At 44.2% G+C, this 21,464-nt stretch overlaps 1 protein-coding gene and 1 long non-coding RNA gene across 5 annotated transcripts in view; one reads left to right on the forward strand and one right to left on the reverse strand.

Annotated features, from left to right (window-relative positions):
- The window catches only part of mef2d (myocyte enhancer factor 2d), a 275,105-nt gene that overhangs the window by 242,722 nt on the left and 10,919 nt on the right, over nucleotides 1–21,464 (reverse strand). The gene's annotated exons all lie outside the window — the stretch shown is intronic.
- LOC306967087 overlaps nucleotides 456–21,464 on the forward strand; it is a 33,052-nt gene continuing 12,043 nt past the window's right edge. Inside the window, exon 1 of one of the 4 annotated variants that reach the window (XR_013793148.1) lies at nucleotides 456–470. This is a non-coding gene — a long non-coding RNA (uncharacterized lncRNA). Of the gene's footprint in view, nucleotides 471–19,703; nucleotides 20,047–21,464 lie in introns of those variants that run through there. The other 3 variants (XR_013793149.1, XR_013793150.1, XR_013793151.1) reach the window with 3 other exon arrangements.

A 21,464-nucleotide genomic window follows, 5' to 3' on the forward strand; every position in this document is an offset into this window, starting at 1 on the left:
ATGCATTTCTGCCTCATTAGCATTTATGCAAATCACTTTCTAATTGCACGCGTAATGACTGTGGCGTGGGAGATTTTTTTTTTCTTCCCTTCACCCCCTTTCCCTCTCCAGTCCGCCATGTTGTTTTGTTTCGGCGGAGGCTTTTCTATACTGTATGGATGCCTTTCGTTTCTCGTTCTTCTTTCTTTTTTTTTTTTTTTGTAGTTGTTGTTGCGCGAAAACAAAAAGCGGGTTATTTTTTTTTTTTTCTTCCGAGGCGTTCATCGGAATGGAATCCCGCTTCAATTTGGAAGAGAGGAAGAGTGAGAGTGATGGAGAGAGAGAGGGAGAGAGGGGACGTGCTGCGTGCCAGCCGGGACAAAAGACGTGCCCCCTTTCCCCCCCCCCCCGGTTCCACTGTGCTCTCCGCGCGCTACAGTTAAAAAAAAAAAAAAAAAAAAAAAGAGAGGAGAAAGGAGGCGAACTTGGAGGTGAGTGGTGGTGCCTTTTTTTTTTGGTACGCACGCCTGTGGCACCGTGGCACAACGCGGGGGTATACGCGAAGTGGCCGCGCGTAAAAAAAAAAAAAAAGGCATGCTCATCAAGAAGGGGAAAAAAAAGAATGACACTTCTGAATAAAGGTCGTTAAATGTGAAGTAGGAGGAGTGGATGTGCCAAATATATATATATATATAGCCTATTATAGGAAGCATTTCATTCATAAACGAGGAACTTTAAATACAGTGCAGTCACATTTGCTGCCAGTGTATCCGCACAAAAGACTCATTTTGTGTATTTCGGCTGAAGAGGGCACATCACCCGCGTAAAATGGAGTAACACTGTACAAAGTGGCTCCATGGTAGCAAATGGCACCTCTCCAAATCCCCTTAACAAGCCAGAGCCAAAAGGAGAAATCTTAATGTCAAAGAACATTCACCCAGTGAGCTCAAGCTGAATATATTAGGCTATGGTGAAGACGAACTGTGCATTTGGAATAACTCTTGATATTCGTCTTTTAGCGTGAAAGGTTTATTTTGACACAGATCTAAGGGGAATGTGACTGCGGAGCAATGACACACTATTGTGAACTGCCATCAATTTTCCTCAAAACGGCCAGTCAAAGATCTGGAATAGTGTTTCCCCCGAACACTTTAAACTGTGGGGAAGAGACACACAAACATGTGAGCGTGTGTGACCTATAAACCACTGTTTACAAGCATGGACAGTGCAGCACCAGTCATTATGTTTGCTTTATTCTGTCAGCGTAGTGTGCTTTATATAAACAGGGGAATATTGCACAATGGGAGATTATCATTTGTCCCTTTCTGGCTTCATTTGTTTTTTTTTATGCAGGCTATGTGCACCTGTATATACACATAGAGTCTTTGTATGTGTTCTTACGTTTTCATGTTTTGTAACATCACCTGCAGGGGGTCTGCAGATTGAAATGAGCCCTTCTGGTATACTGTATTCACTTTTATTGTAATGTCCCTTAATAGGCAATGATCCCCCTTGCCTTAAAAAAGAAAGCAGATTTAATGCTGTGAGTTTCCTTTGACCGCAGAAATTAAAAGCATAAAGTTTCTGTTTAAATGTACTATGAAGAGAAAACTTATTGGCGACAAAGGCCCCTCTCATTCAGGAGTCTGTACAGCTATAGATTCTACAATTTCTACAGAATCATGAGCAGGTTTTTGGTCAGTACTTACAAGATGAAGGATTGTGTGTTTAAGGTTGTGAATAAGGGGTTTCATTGCTCAGGTTGACATTCACTAATGGGAGTGTAGAGAGTGTTGCAGGCTTTGTTCTCGAATTCTTTTTCCAGGTAATTGTAAACATCACAATGTCAGTTTGTTTTTCACTGCTTTTCATATTTAAAATACGCCAACATTTTCAAGATCCAAGTGGTCCAATCATCAGAGCCAAATCCGGCCCGTGAGAGGGTTTAACCCGGTCCCTGACTTGTAGAGCACAAATCTCGGAGTGTGTCAAAAAAACAAAAAAAAGGAAGTCTCTAGCCCATCCCTGTGCAGGGTTACTTATTCCAGCCACTAGGGGGCAACTTAAATAAATAAAAGAGAATTCCACACGTGTCCAGCAGAGGGCACTGACATAAGAGATCATAATATAAACAACACATTATAGCCACGTGGTAAATGAAGCTTACCATCACAGAGTGTGAGTGAATGCATAATGACTACAGGCTTGTAAAGCACAATACAAGTGTAAGCAGTTATTACTTTGGTCACATTACACAATGATGTTTTATTTGAAAATAAAAATAAATGGAATACCTGTGTTTTTTAATTGTATTTCAAATTAAAACAAAGTGTGAAGACTTGATTACTATTTTTGCAAACCACTACAGCTAAACAAATATGTGCCTGGAATCAAGTGTTGATCTTGTGAATATAGACGTGTGGACGTCAGTGCCAGGCGAGTAATCTCTACTTCACAATGAGGCCTGCTGTATTTTGGTCTGGGTCACACAATTCTATGTTATAGCCAACCCGGCCCGGCCCCCCATCACAGTCAGGAACGATAATGTGGCCCCCAGAGAAAAAAAGTTTGAGGACCCCTAGTTTAAAAGAATGATAGCAGCTAATCAGCTATGCGGTAACTCCCTTTAAAAAAATCACATGTTATAAAAGCACGTAGCCTCCGCTGTGCTTTTAAACACTTAATAGTAGAATTTTGCAAAAAGTCAATGCGATTTTTGTATGTGTGTTTGTATTGTATGTTAACAGTGCGGACAGCTAGCAAACCGGCGAGTCTGGGAAACTTTTCAGCGTTTGTTAGCTTGCTCAATTTATTTTTACTAAAGCCATAAGCATTTATAGCAATGAAACATGAACAATCCAGATGTTTCCAGCTGTTGTCAACCATTTCGAACACATTTAGGTGATGTCAAAGCCTGGTTAACGAATGTACAGAACTTTGGACATTTTACTTTAGGTAAGAACTAGCGTAGCGTATAAAAGCGGCCTCTGCGCTACATGCTAACTCATATTCAATTAAATTTCTGCTTTTTGTGGGTCGGACACACATCCAGTGGCCACAAAACATCACCTTATAGCAGGGGTAGGCACGTTTGTGTCATGGAGGGCCGATTTTCATCTTTGCCAAAACAACAAGGGCCGACCCTCACCATTGTAGCCTAAAGTTAAGAACCATTTTCTGCAAATGCCAATGTTTTACATCAGTGGTTCTAAAGTGGTCCGGCTCCGAGACCCGCCATTACCTTTATGACAAGCTGTGACCCAAATAAAACTGTCATTTGTCATATATCTCATAAAATATTTTATTGAACAAGCTGTAGATTTGCTTTTAAGACTGAAATTATGATCAAAACAACCCAATAATATTCATTTTAACAGACTCCAGTGTGTTTCTGTGTAGTTTCAGATGGAAAATATTGAAAAAAAGTTCCCTACAGGCTCGCGACCCACTTTTGAGTCCCGACCCACCAGTTGAGAATCACTGTTTTACATTATATATGACCAAGTGGGATGTTCTGCAAAGACATTTAAAGCAGTACTAAGTAACTCTTCCCCCTAGAGGCCATAAGCGCAACTGCAGGTGTAGTAGCAAGTTACGATTTTTTAACTTATTAATTGTCTTGGAGAGTAAATACTACGCTGACAGGAAGCGCGAAGGGAGAGAGGGATAATGTACATCCAATTGGTGGATGGAAATTTTTTTTTCACTCAAACTTGGCTGTAAATACTGTTTAAAGTGACGTTAGCCCGCAGTTAGCTTTGCCCGTTAGCCTGTTAGCTTCTTCTTCGTGATTCCATTAGTGTGTATTGCTTTCTCCGCACCGGTGGCAGTCAGGTTGCAAACATGGTTTTCTGGTCAGAGACACCAGGGGGAGATGAAAGACCCTCCAATCATCCCATAAACACTTGTATTACCCCCACAGGGACTACGGGGAGGGTTTATTAAGGTAGACACGTTACTTAGTACTGCTTTAAAAAATACAATGTAAAAGGACACTATTTCTTGAGTACTTTAACAGGTATTTGATCCCTTATTTGCATAATAATATTTCACAAAATCATATTGGGGGGCCTGACGTTGCCTACCCCTGCCTCATAGTATGGTACTGATGGAGAAATTTGATCAATGTCATGAAACGGACAATTCAAACGGGTCTGAGAAGTCGTTGGCAAACAGAAGCAGGTTAGCTAAAAGCGTTTCTGTGATCTCTATGCTTGAAACTGTTAGCGTATTTTAAACACGATATCCAATGAGAAAATAACTGACCTTATGAGGTTTCGTTCTAGTTCTGGACTGGATGACTGTTCTCAAACACTGTTGTGATTTTTGTGATGCTATAGTTGATTGTTTCAGCTATAGCTAAGTGCACAGGCTGCTGAGTTTACCACAACCTTAAAGAATATCGATTCCAGCGCCAAAACCCGTGGTGTTCCAACTGTCCAAAACCCCGTCCGCACTCTATTCAGCCTTTGACGCAATGCATATTTTATGTGGCTATTAGCGACTGGCTCCTTGTCATATATACATTGACATTGAGGATGTGGGCCTGCTGTTAGATAGGTGAATGATGAATGCGCTATACCCACCGTTCTAGCCATAGATTGATGACTACATAAAAAGGAGCTGCCTATAGCCCTCTGGCACTACGTGTGGAATATAAGTGGAGCATTGATGAAATTGCATGGAATGAAAGATGTCAGAGTGAAAGCTGGAGATAAGCGGGTGTGTTGACAGTTCCGTGGTGACTGCGCCGTAGCCACTTGTCGTGTAATGTAGTGTAATGGCACTTTTAGTAGGGGATGTGACGTGAACCTAGAAACTATACTCCTCGGTGAGCATTTAGGGTTGTTTGGTTGCAGCAACATGGTTAAATCGTCATCATCAGCTCCCCTTATCCTGCCAGCCTTCTCCTCTGGGCCATCACCAGAACAGCAGAATCTACCCCTTCAGTTCATCACTTCCTGTGTCAGTCAGTAGCATGACAGACAGAACCTCTTTCTTTCCACATTGTCGGCCACATCCAATCGAGATAATGTCGCTCTTTCCCAATGCTGACCCTTAAATTGTATGTGTGACAAAAGGTTTGAATCCATACGTCGTTATGTACAATAAATATCGGGGTGTCAACTTTTTAAGGAGAACATTTACGAGCTATTGCTATGTTCAGCAAAAAATACTAAATCAGCTGGACTGGCATTTAGATTGATGTTGTTTAAGAATGTTTCCATTGCCATCCAACAATCATCAGCACCGGTGTTGGAGACCAGTTGGAGACCGGACTCGCCGCTAGTCACGGAGACGTCAATGCAACAAGGCGAGTCTCCGGGTAGTCTCGGTGAAAACGAACAGGTTCGATTTCAGCGGCGTCTCGGCACGGTCTCCGAGAGGTCTACGCAGTCTGAAAGTGAAATTTGTTGTCCTCAAACTGTGCAATGTTTCCGACGTCCCTGACTTTTCAGATACCAAGGAGATCTCAAAGAGTCGTATAGAGTGTCTTTGAGATCTCCTAGGTATCTGACGTCACAGAAACGAATCTCAGGTTGAGTCCAGATCGTACCCCCACTGAGAACCTTTGTGCAGTGGTCACGCTCTCCCATCATCAATGCAAGTATCTTGGTGAAAAAATGAACGCAACACTGGATCTTTTGACTTTTAGAAATAAAATGTATTCTCCTTTATTTAAGCAACACCAAGTGACAAGAAGAGTTACACACGATAAATCATTGCAATGTGGAGGGACAGGGTTAGGGATGAGGGTGTGGAGGATGTACTGCAAGAGATGTACAATGAAAGCAAAGCAAAGTACGGCTTGTAGGTTGTACAGCGATCTTAGCCAAAGATATAAAATATAAGTCATATTTAGTCTGGGGACCCCCAATTCATTGTCTCGTAGAAGAGGTGTGGTTTATAATCGTCCATAGCCGTTTATTGGGCACTATGAATGTCTATCATGTGTCTGCCATAGCCAGTGGTATCAATTGTATAACTTTCGAGCTAAACTATTTAGAACGCGGTCTAAAGGGAAAGAATGATTTGCGCCTGCTGGATTCTCAAACTTCCGTATGTGGAATAGTGCGTCATCGTCTTGCCGTCCCTCCTCGTTCTGCGATTGGTCCCCAAATCCACGCGAAGACTTTGGCCGTGGTCCTCAGGCTGCTGTGAAGTCTGTCTTGGTTGTGTAAATGTTCCGTGTGTGGTGTACGTGTGATGCGAATGTTGGACTGTTGTGAAAAACAGAAAAATGTGAGAAAGAAGAAGCAAAAAAGGGAGGAACTTGGGGGTTGAGTAATTGTAGACACTATGATTGTCCAAATTAAATGCGGCGTATATTGTTCTGTTCAAACCAAGGGTGTCCAAACTTTTTTCACCTAAGGCCATATATTGACATGTATACGGCATGGAAGATCGGTGGTCAACGCATTAAAACATTCAACTGCATGTATATAGGCCTAAGCAATGTTTAAAGGGGCTAGATGCAAGTTAGCCATTGTATACTCACTACTGCCACCCCAGGTCATACGTGTAACTGCACCTTCTATATTAAGCTCAAGGACCCGAATTAACACCTTTTTGAGTGACAGTGCAGGATTTCAGAGGCAGTTGTGGTGAACAGGTCTGGGCTCACTCTACACATTAGGACATTGTTGAAACATGTAGGGGGAGGAAAATACATCATTTTAAACATTTTTAAACTCCGTACAGTCCCTTTAAACCATTCCCCACACTTTTATTTAGGCTTGGAACTGTAATGCCAGCTCTGTCTAACAATACATACACTTTTTGAGGTTTTAATTGTGTGGAATCATTAGGATTGCAGTAAAATGACCATCTCTGGCGAAACAAGACGCCTGAGGTCCACCAAAAATTGCAGCGTCCAAGCCACCACAGCATGATGGGGGGAAAAGGGTTTATAAATAATATACTTGGTGTGTAAATGTAGATATTTAAAAGGTTGTTTGGTCAGCCAGCTGCCAGAAGGGGTTACTCATCGAGCTACACTCCTCTTTTATTATCTCGAATCAAAGCTAAAGACGCTACAACCAAATATTAAAGCATCTGTCCTTTCTTTTTGTGGTGATTTTTAAAATGTGGTCAGACTGTGTATTCATGTATTCCTCAAGCCAGGCAGGTCCAGTCTGTTGCTGAGGACTTTCGACATCTACGCTCGGACACTTGTTAGCTCCACAATATGCTGCGTCGCATTAGCGCTGGGGCGAATGACATGGGAGAGGAAGGGGTGGCGGTGGGGGAGTGTGGGGGTGGACTGTCTGGCTGTGTGGCCCCCCAATCGAGCCCCAACAATATGCGCGCATCAGCCTGGGACAAAAGCCTTGGACTTTGACTTTCCGAGCACGTCACGGCCCCCAGACTGGGGTTAGGCTGGGATCGGGGACCGGGGTCTAGACCGCGCCACGGGCTGAAACCGTGAGACTTGTCCGGGCTTCGCAGATGCAGGAGGGGACGGATTCCGCCGTAAACATGTCAAGCAGCTTTGTCCAGGGGCAGAAGTTAGAGCAGGAGTGGAAAGTAATGGCGCTGTTAAACTGCTGTCGTCGATGTATGGCGGTTGCGCTCCAAAAGGCGGCGTTTTCCTCCCACTTCCTCTCAGTCCGTGCATGTTGTAGCATCCTTACAGTATGTGTGGAGGAAGAGTTGATTTGCTTAGGCCTCCGTTACTATTTTTGGGGTGCAGCTTCTCGCGGCATCACGTCGGCTGCTACCGGGTCACTTTGGACAGAAAGAGTTGTCCGTGACGTGTTTAAAGTGAAGCCTCGTGAAAGTTTCTGCTCCTCGTTTCCTGATAAGTCCATGAGCGATTTATAAAGGTGTCCTCAGAGGCTCGGTAGCAACAAGCGCCGTTTCTCCACAGCGTAAACTCGTGGCCACGTGACACGCCCCCCCTTTGTATGACAGCATCTTTTAAATGTGTGGGTTCGAAAAATTGAGACCCATTTTTTCGGGTCAGGCTTGATTTGCATTGGGGTGGCGTTGGTCAGAAAAAGAAAAAAAAAGCTGTGCATCATTAAAGGAGTACTAAGTAACGTGTTTACCTTAATAAATCCTTTCCGTAGTCCCTGTGGGGGTAATACAAGTGTTTTTGGGATGATTGGAGGGTCTTTCATCTCTCCCTGGTGTCTCTGACCAGAAAACCATGTTTGCAACTTGACTGCCACCGGTCTGGAGAAAGCAATACACACTAATGGAATCACGAAGAAGAAGCTAAAATGCTAACGGGCAAAGCTAACTGCGGGCTAACGTCACTTTAAACAGTATTTACAGCAAAGTTTGAGTGAAAAAAAATATTTCCGTTGTATAATTGGGTGCACAGTATCCCTCTCTCCCTTCGCCTTTCCTGTCAGCGTAGTATTTACTCTCCAAGACAATTAATAAGTTAAAAAAATCGTAACTTGCTACGCCACCTGCAGTTGCGCTTATGGCCTCTAGGGGGAAGAGTTACTTAGTACTGCTTTAAAGCCACACCGAGTAAGATTTGACCCAATAAACAAAATTGAAATCCAAGCATTTATTTTATGATAGATATTTTCACGTCCTTTTGCTCTGAGCGGCTCACCTCTGCTATAACATGACTACAACTTTACCGGGAGTGGGTACGTCTCTGGCTGGTTTCCATGGAGACGTCGACTAAAGTCAGTAGAATTGAGAGTTAAACAGGCTAGGCCCTCGTCCAGATCCATTCTTTGATCACCCACTGCAAAAAAAATAGCATTTTCTGTGTCGAGCTGGTCATTGAGAGCAAGTTTTGTGTTGATGGTACAGTGCAGTCCAAAATGTTGCGCAGTGTGCCTTTAATGTCTAAGCTTTTGCAAGGGTAGCAGCAAATAGTCTATTATTATGGACTTTATGGAATGAGCACATACACAAGAGGCCCTGCTGAGTGAGAGTGTGTGTGAGAGTGCAAGTGGGGGACAATGAATAGAAATGATCCCAAGACTACGATCCGGCATGGCGTGTTTACATGTATGAGTCTCATACGTGTTCATTAACATGTTCTGTCCCGATCAGATAAACATGTAAATAAACAAACAAACAGTCATGCAATACAGTCATGACCCATCATGTCAAAGTGATATGACAAGGCCAGTGTGTGAACTCTCCAACATGGCTGACAGATGCAGTCGACATGTCTGTATATCTACAAACTTGTAGACTTGGCACAAAAATTGGAACAAGTGGCTTCGTTCGCGATGTTCTACGACATGCTATCGTTTGGAAAGAAATCTCCAAACGGAAAATGTGCAAATGTTTGTTACTGGATTCACAAACCTTCATCTTGTGGCTGAAAGTCCTTTCATCTGACCAACACATCATTCTGGATATCGTCTCCACTTTTGGACACCTTTGTGAGACAGTAATGCTTCTGCGCTGAGAAAGAAGATGCTGAGAGATTTCATGTGGATAGATATTTACCACAATAGAAGTCTAAGCTCTCACTTTGGTGTACTGGCTTAGGTTACAGTAAACATTTGCAGAAACAATATTCTTTTTGTAACAGCAGTACCGAGTGAATGAATGAGTGGTGTAAAGCGTCTGGTTTGAACTGGCCCGGTCCATTCACTCAGTGTTTGATATGCAGCGCAGGATGTGGACTAACGCTCACTGAGACACAGGACACTATAGAGACCGGACAGACTCTCGCTAACAGTTTTAAAACATAGGACTAATACAATGCCTTATCTTTTTACTGTCTTCAGTGGGGACACACGGGACTCATGCTCACAAACACACCTACTGGATTGTAGCCATGAGAGGATGAGATCATTTTCATTCTGCATTCCCGCTCACAAAAACACTCTCACCAGTGTTGGGGAGAAAACTCAGAAATTGTACTTAATTCCTGATTACTTAATACTTATCGTAAAATGCATTTTGTAACGTGTTCCATTACTTTGTCCAATCAGAGCACTGTATTCTGAATTGTGTGGCGTTTGATTATACACCTGTAGGATACGCTTGTTGGAACACCTGTTGTAAACTTCTTGGTGTCCTGCCTGATTGTTAAATTGAATAAATGTCAGGTCAGATGCTAACCAGTTGAGGAATGGGGAAAGGAGGCCGTATGTTTGAGATGAGGCACAGAAGGCTTTGCGTCTGGACAGTCATGAACAGTTTAAATCCCTTGTAAAGGACCATCCACCATGCGAATGTCTTGTTTTTAACTATTATATTAATGCTGTTGTAAATGTTTTAACTGGATGAATGTTTACGTTGTTATTGTTGTGATGCTGTATGTTTGAATAATTTAGAAAACTGTTCAAACAGGTCTCTCTTTCAAATTCACAGAGTCTCAAAAGACTACCTGTATAAATGATACATGTTATTATTAATAATAATAATCAGAGATGGGTAGAGTAGACAAAATATTAACTGAAGAGTAAAGTTGCTTTCAAATAATTTTACTTAAAGGGACTATACGGAGTTTAAAAATGTCAAAATTCTGTATTTTCCTCGCCCTACATGTTCCGGCAATGTCCTTATGTGTAGACTGACCTGTTCACCACAACTGCCTCTAAAATCCTGCACTGTCACTCAAAAAGGTGTTACTTCAGGTCCGAAGTGCCGTCATGCACGAGCTTAATATAGAAGGTGCAGTTACGCGTAAGACCTGAGGTGGCAGTAGTGAGCATAAAATAGCGAACTTGCATCTAGCCCCTTTAAGTAGTAAAAAGAAGTGATCCAAACAATCACTCATGTAAAAGTTAAACAGTACTTGGAGAAAGTGTTACTTGAGTACTTAGTAACTGATTTATTTTCCACGACGCCATCAATCAGTGTGAAACAAAATATAAATAATGTGGAGATCGCGATAAATCTAAATTCCAAGAAAATGACGTAAAAATAATAAAGACCAGGGAGCACGAGAGAGACGAAATGAAACATTTGCCACTTAAATATGTACTCAGAGCGGTAAAAGTAACAATTATTTTTACTCAAGTAAGAGTGCAGATACTTCATAATCGTTTTACTCAAGTAGAAGTAAAATGTACCGTATCATAAAACTACTCTAATACTCTAATTTCTTAAATTTTCTACAATTTAGTCAAGTAGAGTAAATGTAAATGAGCACTACCATGTCTGCTGATCCCGTCAGGTCTTGAAGCTCAGCAGGAAGAGCCTGGTTGGATGGAGACCGTTTGGTAACACAGGAAGTCTGGGTGAATGTAGCGAGTGAGTGAGTGAGTTGATGGTGGTCGGAGGGACTGGTAGCTTTGCTTCCCTCAGTATATCCCAGGGCAGCTGTGGCTACAATAGCAGGTTCCCACCACCAAGTATGGAGTGAATGAATAATGCAATGTAAAGCCTCTTCGTGTCCAGAAAAGCACTGTATAAAACATTTACTGCTAATTGATTGATTGAATGATTGATTGAGTACTTCGATGTATTCCTTTGAGTTTAGGAAAGTAACTGTAATCTGCCTCAAAGAAAAGAGTAACTGTATTGTCACTCAAAATAAGTTTTACTAATTCACGTATTCCGATACTCCCCAACACTGCTCTCCACACCAGTGTACACAAGCACTGGAGACAAGGCATAAGACGACCCGCTTTACCATCTGAGCCACAGTCGCTGTGTTCGGATTGTCATCGTTGCAAAATATCTTTAAACCAGGCCCAGGAGCATAAGTGTGGCACGGTGGCGCAGTGGTTAGTGCTCGTACCTCACACACATACCTCACACCTCACAGCATGTTCTGCGTAGGTTTCCTCCATGCACTCCGGTTTCCCTGACAGCTAAAAACATGTACAATAAGCCAGGATGACTGAGAGTGTGTTTGGATGCAAATTAGCCCATGGTTACAATCTGGTGTAGCCGTGGGCTCGTCATGAACATGCACTGTCCCAACCAAATATGCCAGTAAATAAAGTGTGCATTGCCACTCCCTCATTTTGAGTTGCATCACCTGTACTTTGATGACCAGGATCTCCATTTCCCACCCGTTTTATGGATCCTCAGTCTAGCCTGGCATCCGGACTAATCTCCGATGTTTATTAATTAATAAGCAGGAGACTAGTCTGGGGACCCTGTCGTAGAAAAGCTACTGCTTGAGGCGGAACTAATGTGGGACAACCGAAGCGCAGAGCAGCCAATGAGAACATGGCGGATGTGACGACAGAAACAGCGACATGAAAGTTGTATCATTCGGACATTAACAATGGCGCTCCTGCCACACGGAGTTCAGTAAATGACTTCTGTCGTTTATGTCAGAAAAACTTAAGAATAAAAGCATACCGGAGCATTACGTGAAGTGGTTGCTTGTGTTGAAAAACTACAAAACAAAGGCACAACAACGTGACGCTCGTTCAGGGAGCTGCTCTGATTGGTCAGTAGGCTCCATATCGCTGCGTCACTTCCTTTGAAAGCGCGCAATGGAGTGTTGCCAGACCCTCTTCTGTAAAGAGGCGGAGTCTGGTCGGCGAGACTATCCTCAGTCAGCCACAAGGAGCACATTGTTGTTACTTTCATTCAAAATGCTCATAAAGTTAAAAAACAAATCAACACCAACTTGATTCAGAATTATGGCTGACATTTTTAATCAACTTAACTCAGCTCAAGGCAACCTTTCAGATACAACTCAAAGTGCTTCAGGTATAGAATAGATAAGACTCCGTTATAAGCTTCATTACAATTTGAATTACGAATACAAATTGTGGTCTCAAGGCAAATAAGTTACAGAGAAGTTACAGAAACGCTGTTAGCTTTCTGAGCCGGTTCCTACAAGTTTCTGTCGGCCAACGGCTTCCTGGACCTGTTTGAACTGAGGGTTCAATCTGCATCGAAATGAATAAAGCCAAAGTATGGCGAGCTATGATATTCATATCCGTCATCAACACATTATAAGATGATGTTTAGTGGCCATTGGATGTGTATCCGACACCACAAAAAGCAGAAACTGAATTTGATTTAGCATTTGGCTCAAAGGACACTTGTAGCCTATATGCTAATTTGCATCTAAAGTAGAATCTCAAAGAATCGTCGATGGGTTGACAACACCTGAAAACCCATGGAACCTTCATAATTTGCAGTGTTTGAAGGCTAAATGCTAACGGCTATAGGGTAGCAGGCTAACGGATGCTATAAAAAATATTTCTGGTCTGTCTGCTTACAATCGAACGCCGCTTCTGTTTTTCATTTCCACGGTGAGCTCCATAACTGGGAAACATAACGGAAAAAATGAGACACCATATTCAGTCCGTACTCTGGGAGCCACGTGCACATCTCACGGCTCTCAGGAGGTCACAGAGATATTCAGGGCCTTCGCCATTAACAGCCCTTTCTTTGTTTTCGATGGCTGCAGCGCTTTGTATTAATGATGACCCCAATAATTCCCCACTATCCCACTTATTGGTCCCAGGCCACTGCTCGCCTCATCATGTGTGGTTGGTCCTCTTCACGGTGCACAATAAGGCGTTTTGAATAATACATAAGGCGTAATACTGTGCTCGCGCCGTAGCTGTTATTTAGCTGTAACTCAAGAGAAGCTCGTGTGTGTTGGATCAGTGTGCCCACCAGATCGGCTCTCTATTCGCACAAGGATTAGATTTACCGACCCATGCAAATCTGCCGTGTCAGGTCGTAAAGTTCAACAAGATTTTTACCTTTTGGGTAAATCGACAAACTCCGAGGTCTTCAGGTAATTCCAGTTGTGTACCTGAACTTCCGCTTCCGGTGTGGTTGCGCGTCGTGGTTTGAGGTGCTGCGACATCTGGGCTTGGCTGGGATCATTGTGCCGATTGTTGTCGTCATGTTATTGCACATTGTCCTGCTATTGGCTTCACATTAATGGAATTATCATACTTACAGGGGTGGGAACTGCCTAACCCGCCCTTACCCGAACCCGCTTGAGTTTATTTATGTACAGCAGGGGTAGGCAAGTTTGCTCGGTGGAGGGCCGGTTTTCTTCATTGTCAAAAGACCAAGGGCCGAAAGGACCAATTATACAAAATAATCTGAATTAAAGGGGCTGGATGCAAGTTCGCCATTTTATACTCACTACTGCCACCTTAGGCCATATGTGTAACTGCACCTTCTATATTAAGCTCGTGCATGACGGCAATTCGGGCCGAAGTGACACATTTTTGAGTGACGGTACAGGATTTTAGAGGCAGTTGTGGTGAACAGGTCTGAGCTACACATTAGGACATGGCTGGAACATGTAGGGGGAGGAAAATACTTAATTTTAACATTTTTAAACTCCTTATAGTCCCTTTAAGAAAAAACTTGTGCTTGTTCCATTGGCAAGAATAGGTTTTATCTGTTTTAAGGCGAGACCAAATCCACTCAATCTTTAGATTTAATCTCTTATTTCCAGTAGATTTAAATCATTTCTTAGTATTCTTAGAGTAGTCTTTTAGGATTATAGCCTAAAAGGGTGCTCTGCTAAGACATTTTAAGGAATTGACAGTATTTTTAACATTTCTAGAATACTTTAACAGGCATTTGATCTCTGATTTGGGTCATAATATTTCTCAAAATCATCTCGAGGGCCAGAGTTTGATGATGGAGGGCCGATTTTGGCCCCCGGGCCTCAGATTGCCTACCCCTGATGTACAGTATTGTATGTTGAAAGTACCCCTCCTGGAACTGCCACCTTATTGTGGTGGAGGGGTTTGAGCACCCGAATGATCCTGGGAGCTCTGTTGTCGGGGGCTTCGTGCCCCTGGTAGGGTCTCCCATGGCAAACAGGTCCTAGGTGACGGGTCAGACAAAGAGCGGTTCAGAAGCCCCTTATGAGAGACCAACAGGCCCGGTTTGAATCGTGAGGCCGCCCTTCTGTGGACCCACCACCTGCAGGAGGAGCCATTAGGGGCTGGCGCAGTGTGATCTGGGCAGCTCCAGCAGTTGCCCCCACGACCCAGCAACGGACAAGTGGAAGACAATGGATGGATGAATGGATGTATGTTGAATATGTTGTAAAAACTGCACATGGTAATGCATAAAGGTTGTGTATATATAAAGTACATCGAGCTCGGAATAAACAGTCAATAAATCAATCAAAAGGCGGGGCTTAAAACTATTTACACAATGCCAGCCCAAGAATTTCACCTAGCAAGAAAACCCAAATCAAACTATTGAATAAAAGGCTCATACTGTAGGTTTGTTCTGATATGTAATCACAGGCAGGCAATGCTCCATATAAAATTTTTTTTTTATTCTGCAATAAATTAGCATAATTGACCCACATGTGTTTGTTAAAATGTACATCATGATTTGTTGGGATTGTTGACAGTTCTTGGTGGGTATTTTTGCTCCATGTTTATTGTTTAGACACCAGACTGTGTGTGTGACCATCGCAGCAGTGAACACTGAGGCTAAGCATAACAGATAACGCTTTAATTAAATGACATTTAGCTACAACTATTTTGCAGTAATAAGCTAACCGAAGGAAGCCGGGCTCTCGAATGGGAAAGGCTAGAAACAGACAAACGGAAGAATAGGTTGCTAAAGGCTAACAGTGGCTAAGAGACGTGGCACGAGCAGAAAATTGACCGTATACTTTGAAACTCTTGATGGAGACATGAGACGAGCACAAGCCCATTGGTTACAGTGGCACGTGGATAGATTAATATATGATGAGATATGCAGACATTTTTAAATCTTGCGTGTGCGAATGGCTGTTAAAGATGACCGATGACCTGTCACATAGAGTGGATCAGAAAACTGTGGATATGTTACCAAGGCTACACAAAAATGTGAGGGAAGTAATGGGTCTCTGAACTATTCTAGAGAACATGTTGCACTGGTTGGAGATGCCGTCGGCAAAGACTGGCTGCCAAGTTTCTGTCACTGCAACAGGGTCAAAGAACTAGCTTACCACTATTTTCTCCACTATAGCAAAGCCAATCACCAAAACAAAAACTATCACGGAATCATCTTTGTTCGATGCGCTGATGGACGTGCCGAATGGAAGCGGATTACCTCATAGGTCAAAATCTCTAGCTACCAAGGGGAGCTACCGAGAGCATATTCTGCTTTAAGGAGATATAGACTGGGACCAATTCCGCACGTTATCATGATTGTGCCGCTTCTATGGTGATGTATTGCCTGATTGGTTTAGTCGATGTCTGTTTGCCTATTAGAAACTAAACTGACATGGGGAAAGTTCTCTGGGTGCAGCACTGCAGTTCTACTCCTGACAGGGAGGTCAAGAGTCAATTTGGGTTCGTCTGTACCTCACATCAGGAGATCGCAAGCAAGCTTTGACCATTCAAGGAGCTCGATTTGGTCAACGACATGTTAAGCTTCACAAAGTGGACGGATTACGATTAATTGGTCAATGGATGGAAGGTCTTTCGAGCAGAATTGAAGGGAATTCAATCATTTGCAATGCCCGAGAAAAAAAAGTTGGTTGGAGCACCTTTAGCTCTGATTACAGCACATTTTTACTGTAGCATTGCTTCAGTAAGCTTCTGCGATGTCAAAAGATACAGTGTTGCGTCCATTTTTCACCTTGTATTGATGATGGGGGAGTGTGATCACTGTGTAAAGCCCTGTCCAGCATGTCCCAAGGATTAGTTAAGATCTGAATTCAGGGGTGGACAATTCATCTTGTGCTTCCTGAACCTCTCTGTCCCAACATGAGCCCGATGAATCCTGGCATTGTCGTCTTAGAATAGGCCCTTGCCATCAGGGAAGAAGAAATCTGTTGATAGAATAACCTGGTCATTCTGGATGTTTGGGTCGTCAGCTGATCTCGTTCTTTGGGCACGTTGTGTTGCCGAACCTAGACCCGACCAACTGCAGCGAGCCCAGATCAGAACAGTTAGTCCAATCCACTTTATTGAGGGGTCAGACAGTGCGATGTTATAACATTCAGCCATTGACCCGTCAACACCCAACAGTTTGTTGTTGTGTGTGACCCGAGAAGGGACTGACAAAATACGAAGCAAATGCGAACGTTGAAGACTTTGACCACATAGACGCTTTTTTCTCACTCTTCTATCCCCAACCGGAGGTGCATTCTAATGCCTGGTGTCTAGCCTAGTCTTTGTGCCACTCCCCAGCCCCTGCTCCAGCCTTCCTCCTCTCCCGTGCCCTCCGCTGTCTCCAGGCATCCCAACAGTCGCGCAATTTAGACAATCCCTCCAAACCCTTCCCACCCCTCTCCCTCCCTCTCTCTCACCATGGACCTGGGGGGCTGACAAAGTTGTCTCTTTGGCAGTCGCGCCTCCTATTGAAGCACTAATTTATTCAAAGGAGAGTTTTATCCCCACGATGTGATTATTATGATAATTTGGGAACCCGGGCCCCCTCCGCCACGGCTCTACCCCGCGCTCTTGGGACAGTGAAAGCCGATTTGCACGGTCTTCAAGCCTCCCTGGTCACATTCCTGGACTATTGGCCATCAAAGAAAGGCAACAATGAGGCCCAGAACATGCGGGATGTGGCGCACTTGATCTGCGCAGGCTGCGCCGGTGAAGGCGAAGGAGGCAGACTGGATTTTGGAGGGAGAGGGGGTTGAAAAAAAAAAAAGGTGGCTTTGTGTCAAACGAATACTAGTAACCTGACGAGATTACATGAAACTTTTATAATCCCACTTGATTTGTAAAGCAGAGCTACAGTAGAGAAGGCGCGCCGTCTATTACGGCCCATTATTGGATCAGATGCTTTCAAGATGGAGGATGTTGGTTGGCCTTGGACTGGCGGAGATGGCTGAGGGAGAAATTAGGAGCTGCCTGGGATGAGGCTGAAGAGAGATGAGTCGAGAATGGGAAAACTAATTGGTAACGGACAATAAAATCCCCAAAACGACCTAAGGAAATGGCTTTGAGAGAGCTCAATTGACATACGCCCAAAAGGTATACCTGAACACACACAAAGCACAAGTTTGTGCAACATGGTGTTTGAGATCAAAAAGTTCCCTGATCCAATTTCCATGTTGTTCTTTCTGTTTGGTGTTTGTATGTCCTTTGTGTGTCTGGTTGGGTTTCCTCTGGATGCTTCTGTTTCCCCCATCAACCCAAAATGTACACAATAGGCCAATCCTCCAACTATAGGTTCCCCAATAGCTAAACCTGTTAACTGACATCTTAGGGTTAGAGTTATTTTCTCCAATCATGCATATCCAAATCTTGTGTATTGACTGGAGAGCGTAGAAAGAGAACTATAATTGCTACCTTTAGGCATGAATACCAAAATTGACAGGTATTATATGTCATATCTGTCCAAACGTTTACAAAATATGGTTCTGTTCATTGCATAGAGTGCATTCACAGACACAGAAGCCAAATGGAGGTCACTGTGGAGTCAAGAAATGCTTTATTTATTTTGGCACTCACAACGTCGAGGGTTCTGTTTGAACATTACATGTCGGTCAGTGCACACTCTCTGTACTATAGCAGTTCTTTCAAGGTGAACTTGGCACACCTAGGAAGCAACAGGTGTGTATAAGGCTAGAATACTAATCTCATAAAAGAAATCTCACTTTTTGTGACATATTTCTGCAGCGCTTTGCTCCAAACCAAACTTCATCAGGTTTGAGCATTGAAAGATAATCCGGGGATCTGCTGTCTAAATGGTTGACTCTTCTCCTTGTTGGCTTTTGGAGACAGACAAAACTACATGTCAGTGTACATTTTTACCATATGTGACTGCGTATGCGACACATGAATAGATATTACAGGAGTCCAGAATCCTACCTGTCCTGCAGCACTATATACAACGTTTTCTTTCAAAGAGAACTTGCTCAATTACTCCATTTAATACACGGTCAAGCATCTATCGCGGCCGTTATTTGGCAGTTCGTGTCTCAACAATCCACAGTAGGATCCCACCCCTTCACCCGATCACATTAGAGAAGCTTCGGGAATGGGTTCACAGGGTTCAGAATGGAAAAAAAAACAACTAAGCAGCATGCACGGCTTTTCATTTCTTCAAAACCATCGTACATTTGAACTCAGCGACCGAAGCTCTGTAAACCCGGAGCAATTTAGAACATGTGAAATTGTTGAGGAAAACTGATGCTGTAAGTTAGTTCAGCGACAGTAAGTCCGGCACAGATGAAGTCAAGGGGTGCCCGCCGACTTTGACGTTGAGAACTGTTCGCCATCTATCTAAGTCAATAGACGGATTGACGGTTTGGTGGGGACGTATTTCTAGGGAATGGGACCAGCTAGCTATAGTTAATCTGGGTGGTATGTCGAAAAGCTTTATTAGCGGATGTGCCTAATCACTTTGTCCACTTGTGAATACCAACATCCAGACTGGAAGCCTCGACCACGCAGGCCACTTTTTCCCCACCGTGTGAACGCCGCCTCTTATGGCTGCCTCAGTATGGGGACCCCCTGCTTGTTCGGCCCTTGCGCATCTGCTCCGTCTGCACGTATAGTTACACCCCTCATCATTATTCGCCCTTGAGTTTTTAAGCTTTTTTAATACGAGAGGGGGTGGAGACTCTGCCCGAACCTGCGCCATGTCATAAGGGGAGGGTCCTATAGGGCTGTATATGTTTTGCGCGCAGACATGATCCAAACTTCACATCCTTGACTCCGAGGGGGGACTGGCGAGTGCGCGCGACACGAGAGAGGGAAAGAGAGATGGGGGAGCCGCGCAGAGCTCAGGGAAAGGGCTCTGACTGAGGCTTGACTGATCCAACTCTTTTTTTTCCTTTCTTTTTTTTTTTTTTTTGAAATAATGGGGACGTTCATAAAAAAAACCCCAAAAGAGACACCCATCCTTTCTCCCTTTCCTCGCGGAGGGCGCGCCGTTAGAAGCTGAGTGGACGGAGCCCGCGCCACGTCACGACGCAGCGCAGCCATGAAGAGCGCGAGAGCCAACCGCGAGCGCTTCTCCGCCGTCCGCCCGCCGAGGAGGACACACGGCAGCGGCGCGCACGGGCTTCGTTACGTGAGTATTGGCCGCTAATGGGATGTAATGGGACGTGATTGAGGAGGGAATGGCGCGCGCGAGAAGGTTGATGAGGGTGTAGCGGATGGAGATGGAGAGACGGAGCGGGGGAGCGCGCTCGGAAGGAGAGGAGAGAGGAGAGGAGAGGAGAGGGGGGACCGCGCGGCGAGGACGTGTAGCGCTGTTGCGACATGTAGGAGGCAGGTGTGAGCGCTGGTGGCACGGGTGGTTTTTTTTCTTCTCCTCCACTCTTTGCTCTTCCAGTTTACGCGCCTCAAATTAAGAGTGTGTGGATGATGCGTGGGGGAAAGGCATTGTGATTTTTCTTCAGTTAAACGTTGTTGTTGTTTTTTGCCAGGCGTGTGGAACTATGGAGGATTGCAATGACAGTTGCGCTGTGTGAAACCATAATATTCCTACAACGAATTGACGCTTAGCCATGCAGTGCTTTATTAATTCAAACACGTGCCTCCAAGTTTGTTTCAAGCAGCAGCGAGTATTGAAAGAGCGCCCCGAAGATGAAATGATCGTGCGCACAGAGTTTGAACTTTAAAATCAACCGTATGGCTACGTAAAGACAGAAATTAAAAACAAAGCAAAAAAAAAAAAAAGTTATGCATTGTGCTGATGGGACAAAACGCAACGTTGACTAGTGAGATGAAGCCTATATAGGACTAAGACTGTGTCATTCGAACACACTCATGAGCGCGTTTTATCTCTTCCAATTTGATTACGCAGCGATTCATTGCGAAAATGGGCACCATCTCCCGTGTAAATTAGGCTTCCTTTGAATTGGGCAAAACCTCAGCCCATTTCCTCCCAAGCAAACACACACACACACACGCACGCGCGCGCAGCTCTCGTCGTGTTGCATGTGTGTGTGTGTTAATTGGAGCCCTACAGCCCCCCACGTGGCTCGCGATACGAGGATTACGCGGGGAGCGCACTCCAGGCCCCATCGGCGCGTAATGGCACACGGGAAGTGGAGTGGCGGGCAGCGGCGCGCACGGCTCGCACCCGGAGTCCGCGGATCAGCACTTTCACAACCCAAGGCCAAAGATCCGCGAGCGCACGTGGGCACCGAGGACCGAGGGCCTTGACACGCGCGCGGAAGGGATCCAAACGCGAGGAAAAGAGTCAGGGCATGACGCAACGTTAGGCTGTACACCGGGGAGGGATGTGTGTGGGGTAATTTTGCTTTGCGTAAAATCAGTCATGTTTTCAAATGGTGGATCACAGGATGAGTTTGTGGCCATTGTTTGTGGGAGGACAATGTTCTAGTTTGTTTCACCCACGACCTTCAATATCTTTACGAACGTTATTGAAAATGTTGTCCCTATAGCTTTTGGGAAACACAGAGCAAAAAACAAAACAAGGCGGCGATGCTGTGATCTCTAAACTGATTTACTTTCCAACTCCTCGCAGACAAGACAACACACACCAAGCTAGTGCTAATGTGTGCAAAGATAATGGCGCCAGGCTGTGCGTAATATTTTGATTTTCATCTTCACTGTGTTTGTTCCCCCGCGATAACACACACTCTTTTCGCAGTCCCTCATCAAAGTCTTTTTTTTTCATGCACCTTGTAAATTGTCCGAGGGTGTGTTGTGTGTTGTGTTCGT

The sequence above is a fragment of the Gobius niger genome (assembly GCF_951799975.1).
Source record: "Gobius niger genome assembly, chromosome: 8".
In the NCBI taxonomy this organism is placed as follows: domain Eukaryota; kingdom Metazoa; phylum Chordata; class Actinopteri; order Gobiiformes; family Gobiidae; genus Gobius; species Gobius niger.